Source organism: Cucumis melo, unplaced genomic scaffold (assembly GCF_025177605.1).
Source record: "Cucumis melo cultivar AY unplaced genomic scaffold, USDA_Cmelo_AY_1.0 utg002237l, whole genome shotgun sequence".
NCBI lineage: Eukaryota > Viridiplantae > Streptophyta > Magnoliopsida > Cucurbitales > Cucurbitaceae > Cucumis > Cucumis melo.
The window spans coordinates 4,100-10,000 of NW_026124994.1; the positions used below are offsets into that span (position 1 = coordinate 4,100).

General features: G+C 32.7%; 3 non-coding genes across 3 annotated transcripts; 1 reads left to right on the plus strand and 2 right to left on the minus strand.

Moving 5' to 3' along the window:
* Positions 1–807: 807 nt before the first annotated feature.
* On the minus strand, positions 808–880 carry TRNAF-GAA (transfer RNA phenylalanine (anticodon GAA)). The gene has a single exon. It is a non-coding gene; the product is annotated as a tRNA-Phe (tRNA).
* A 1,604-nt stretch (positions 881–2,484) lies between these two features.
* TRNAT-UGU (transfer RNA threonine (anticodon UGU)) lies at positions 2,485–2,557 on the plus strand. The gene has a single exon. It is a non-coding gene; the product is annotated as a tRNA-Thr (tRNA).
* A 1,260-nt stretch (positions 2,558–3,817) lies between these two features.
* On the minus strand, positions 3,818–3,904 carry TRNAS-GGA (transfer RNA serine (anticodon GGA)). Its single transcript has one exon. It is a non-coding gene; the product is annotated as a tRNA-Ser (tRNA).
* Between the last annotated feature and the right edge of the window lie 1,997 nt (positions 3,905–5,901).

The window sequence follows — 5,901 nt, forward strand, 5'->3', positions numbered from 1 at the left end:
TCATCCACGTCTAAAGCGTATCTTAATGCCTGAAAGTTGGGTAGGATGGCCCTTACGTAAGGATTATATTGCCCCCAATTTTTATGAAATACAAGATGCTCATTAAATAATACGAAACTAATCTTCACTTCGACAACTCAAGATATTCAAATACATTTTTACGTTCTCTTATAGATATAGCATAGTAATTGAAGTCTCATTCATCTTATTATTATTGATTAAAAAAAATACAATTAGAGATTTGGTGAGATTATCCAATTTGTAAGATACTTATTTTGGATGAGCCACAAGCTAATAGGATGAACTAAATGAGTTCTGCATTATGAACTATGTATCACGCATATGACTTATAGATGTGCTTTAAAAAGTCACATAGGGTGAAATGAAGAAATATAATATGAAAAGAGAATCGGATTCTATTTGTACTGTATCTGAGATGAATCTTGGCCATTCCCCGCCTTTCAACTCCCCTAGACTAGACTTTTGGGTCTTATAAGGAACTAATTGAAACTTTCAAATATGTATAAAATAGGAATTGAACGCCAGGAGACAGAGTATGAACAAATAAAAAAGAAGAGGAAACAAAAGAAAATTCTTTTCTTTTACATATCTATATACATCCTTTACATATTTCTATAAATATCCTCTTTATCTTTACTTGTCTATTTTCGACATCTATAAATAGAGTAAAAAATATATATAGTTTAGTTAAAGGGTAGATTTCCAGACATCATCATGTATCAGTATTTTTCATGATCTATATTATTAATGAATCCGTAGAATAGATACTCATACAAATTCATGATGTGCCAAGAACCAGATTTGAACTGGTGACACGAGGATTTTCAGTCCTCTGCTCTACCAACTGAGCTATCCCGGCCATTTCCGACACATTATCCTTATTTTAATAGATGACTTTGGTCTATGTCAATTGTAAATAAGAAAAAAAGGTATTCCAAAGTCTTCTTTTTGAAGATATACGAAATTTCAGGGCTTGGATAAGCCTTTCGAAGTTTCAGTACAGTAGACAGTTAATCATTCAAATTTCACAGATTACTTGCGCAAGGATGTTCGTTTGTACGTCTATCATATAGAATATATACCACAAGCCTTGTGATAAGAAATCAAATTTCCGCTCAAATACGCTTGTGAAAGAGTCGAATGAATGAGAAACATAACAAAGTCTGAATTGCTAATGAACGGATAAATAATTAAAGAGGCCAACGGGCCTTTTTAGGGTTTTGGGGATAGAGGGACTTGAACCCTCACGATTTTAAAAGTCGACGGATTTTCCTCTTACTATAAATTTCATTTTTGTCGTTATTGACATGTAGAATGGGACTCTATCTTTATTCTATTCGATCTGATTAATCAATTCTTCAAAAGATCTATCAGACTATGATGGAGTAAATGATTTGATCAATGAATATTCGATTATTTTTTCAACTTGTAGATCTTGGAATCGATTCATAACAATTCGTTCATTTTTATATATAATTTTATATATATATATAAATATAAATATAAAAAATTATAGAAATATAAAAAATAGAGATTCGAGTTGTCATTAATCAATATAGTATTTCAGTACGTAATACGTTTATCTTTCATCGTTTCTGGAGTTTCGATGGAAGGATTCATTCCTTTACTAACGCAACGTCGTCAACTCCATTTGTTAGAACAGCTTCCATTGAGTCTCTGCACCTACCCTTTTTTTTCGGAAAAAAGGATTTGGCTCAGGATTGCCCATTTTTAATTCCAGGGTTTCTCTGAATTTGAAAGTTATCACTTAGTAGGTTTCCATACCAAGGCTCAATCTAATTAAGTCCGTAGCGTCTACCGATTTCGCCATATCCCCCTCTTTTAAGATTAGTATCGCATTATGATGTCCTTCCCCGTTTTCTTTCATTTGTATTATACTGGAACCACTCAAGTCATTAGAATACCGATTCCTCTATTGAAAAGTGTTTCCTCCTATTGGATTTCTTGTCTATCTTCTTTCATCTCTCTCTTCTCTATCGGAGACCCATATTTGTTCCGATCCAAAATGATTCTATCATTTCTGTATCTGCAATTCAATATATATCAATATAGATAGATATATGAACATATATATTTGCCCCTCTTTCTATTATTTTTTTAGTAAAAAATTTAATACTTAAACGGTCGATTCCCTTGTTCGTCTTATCTTCCACCTTTCAGAATGAAAACATAGAAACGCTTCATTATCATCTCAATTGCATTAAATGCAATTAAGATTAACACATTAATTATTGATACACATCCATTTGATAAATAGATCAAAATTTTCTATCGCTATATTCTATTAATCGTTATATTAATTATTATGTTCTATAATAGAACAATTCCAATATTGAATATTTATTTGAAATGAAATTAGATTCTATATTCATATTAATTAGGAATAGCTAAGATCCCAGTAATTTAGTAAATTACTATGCATGTAACATTTCTGTTATGTGAGCCCGCTTAGCTCAGAGGTTAGAGCATCGCATTTGTAATGCGATGGTCATCGGTTCGATTCCGATAGCCGGCTTTTCTCTATTGATTTTATTTTTGACATAATTGATAAATCAAATAAATAAAGAAACGACTTCTTACCCTTTTTCAAAGGTCACCGATCTATGATGTCGTAGGAACTTACTTACCTTTATGACTAAAGGAGGGGTTCTATTTCTGTAGAACAAATCAAGAAAGGAACTCTTACTTTTTTATATCATTTACATATACAATAGGATCCGGATATTGATCCAAGTTATCTAATTATTCTTTGTTTTGTAGTACAATACTTTACTGGATTTCACTTCATTTATAATATTTATCATTTAGTTTTCATTTAAGTTTATGAAATTTAAATAAAATAAAATGTTTATGAAATTTAAATAAAATAAAATAAGGAGTCTTTATGTCGCGTTACAGAGGGCCTCGTTTCAAAAAAATACGCCGTCTGGGGGCTTTACCGGGACTAACTAGTAAAAGGCCCAAAACCGGAAACGATCTTAAAAACCAATCGCGTTCCGGTAAAAAATCTCAATATCGTATTCGTTTAGAAGAAAAACAAAAATTGCGTTTTCATTATGGTCTTACAGAACGACAATTACTTAAATACGTTCGTATCGCCGGAAAAGCCAAAGGATCAACGGGTCAAGTTTTACTACAATTACTTGAAATGCGTTTGGATAACATCCTTTTTCGATTGGGTATGGCTTCGACTATTCCTCAAGCCCGACAATTAGTTAATCATAGACATATTTTAGTTAATGGTTCTATAGTGGATATACCAAGTTATCGGTGCAAACCCCGAGATATTATTACAGCAAAAGATGAAAAAAAATCGAGAACACTGATTCAAAATTATCTTGATTCATCCCCCCCTCAGGAATTGCCAAAACATTTGACTCTTCAGCCATTGCAATATAAAGGATTAGTCAATCAAATAATAGATAGTAAATGGGTCAGTTTAAAAATAAATGAATTGCTCGTTGTAGAATATTATTCTCGTCAGACTTAAACCTAACTAAAAAACAAGGGTTCGGACAATTTCGTCCTCCCCTTCGCCGAAGTCTAAGTAAAGAGACCGAAGGAAAGTAAGGTTTTGATCCGGAAATTTTTCTATCATTCATCTATCATTGATCGGTAGGGGGATTTTCATCTCTTGTGCATTCTTTCCAGTCTTTTCGTTTCCGTACCACAAAAATTCGAAATAAAGAATCCATAAAGGTCTAACCGTTGGAATAATAGTATCGATTGTTATTTGATTTGATACATTGTGGTCAGTAACATTGTTGAATTAGTACGGAAAGAGAGGGATTCGAACCCTCGGTAAACAAAAGCCTACATAGCAGTTCCAATGCTACGCCTTCAACCACTCGGCCATCTCTCCTACAGAATGATTATGGCCCAGAAACCGAGTTAATAGTGAGTCATTAATATTCAATTTTTTTTTTGATAGGCACGTCCAACCAATTCTAACTATACAAATAATTTTTTTTTAACTATGTTTAATGGATACTTTTAGCTCATGATTCTATTTAGTTTTTTAAACTATGATTCCTTTTTTCTAAAAATTCGACTTTTACAGTTTTCGATTTTTCACCAACAACTGTTTATCCCATACATATATCTAGTCACAAGTTATGAATCATAGAATGATTATTCGATTCTTTTTGCTCTTTTTTGTATCATAATTCAATCAAAAAACTTCTAGAATTACCCCAGTCAGATAAATAAAATTCTTTTTTTCTTCAACTTCGCTGAAATCAGAATAGTTCTCTTCATTCTGATCCTACTACATTTGGATGAAATTTAACCGGATTGAAATATTTCTTCTCTTTTATTGATTCCTGTGAAATCAAAAAGAAACAATTTTAATATCGAGTGGGATTTTTTAATGAATCCGTTTTTATGTTATTTCGTACTATGCAATTCCTTTGTTTGTGGGATCATTTTCTCACGAGAGGTAATTAAAAGAAATTATAGAATGGGGTTGTTACCGATGCCTAGATCTGGTGGGATAAATGGAAATTTTATCGATAAGACCTTTTCAATTGTAGCCAATATCTTATTACGAATAATTCCGACAACTTCCGGGGAAAAAGAGGCATTCACCTATTACAGAGATGGTGCGATTTGATTTTTTTTTTTTTCAATTTTCTTTACCGCTCTCCGTCTTAGTAGAAAGACACAGTATTCGGGATAGAAAGAAAACAATAATTGAAATAAATCTACGCTTCTTGGAGGTGCAATTTGAAAATCAAAAAATTCCTTCTGTCGTGTATCCCCGATTAATGTAACCTTAGATGCTAGAATTGTCGATTCTAGTATTAAGCGAAAGGTGTAACCTATGGATTAAGTCAACCCTACTCCACTAGTAAAAATATTCACTAGTAAAAATAGGTAGCAGAGGGGAAGAAGCACTACACCTAGGAATCAACAACACGAAAACTTTGTTATAAATTATACCTTTTCCTTATCGGGATCGGAACTTAGAAAAATGGTTGGGACAACAAACATCCATCTCGTTTGTATTTTGGATACCTGTATAACCATCGAAGACTGTTGAAGTGACTAATTCCTGGAAATTTAGAGGCGTTGAGGACAAAGAAATTGTTAGAGTTACCATTTTTATTTTTATCTAGTAAACCATGCTTGATGTTAAGAAAAGATCTTTTACAGGAAGGTTGGCTAGAGATTTTTTGTAAAAACGCTAGTCCCATGAGTTCATAATGAGAGTATTTCAATGTTTTTTGATTTCATGTATTATTCTCATCTCATTATGCGCATCAGATAAAGGGGGAGCCGTATGAGATGAAAATCTCACGTACGGTTCTGGAACGGAGATTCTTTCAATGGAATAACGAACGACCGTAACGGATGTCGGCTCAATCCGAAGGAAATTATGCGGAAGCTCTACAGAATTATTATGAAGCTATGCGACTAGAAATCGATCCCTATGATCGAAGTTATATACTCTATAACATAGGTCTTATCCACACAAGGAACGGAGAACATACAAAAGCTTTGGAATATTATTTTCGGGCACTAGAACGAAACCCGTTCTTACCACAAGCTTTTAATAATATGGCTGTGATCTGTCATTACGTGCGACTATCTCCACTATAGAAAGAAAAAAAAGAGAAAATTCGCTAATAAATACTAAAAAAAATAGGCTTTCTACATATGTATTGTCCAAACTAACGATTTGTATCAGCTGTAGCAAAGAAAGAAACTTCATAGAAGCAGAAATATGAAGAAATAGGTATGCCTAGATACTTTATTCTATGGATAAAGGATCTAATTGATAGAAGAAGCACCGTAAAGATCAATTAGTCAGGTTTTTGGCCGATACAATAAAAACTGCTTACTTATATCATGATATAA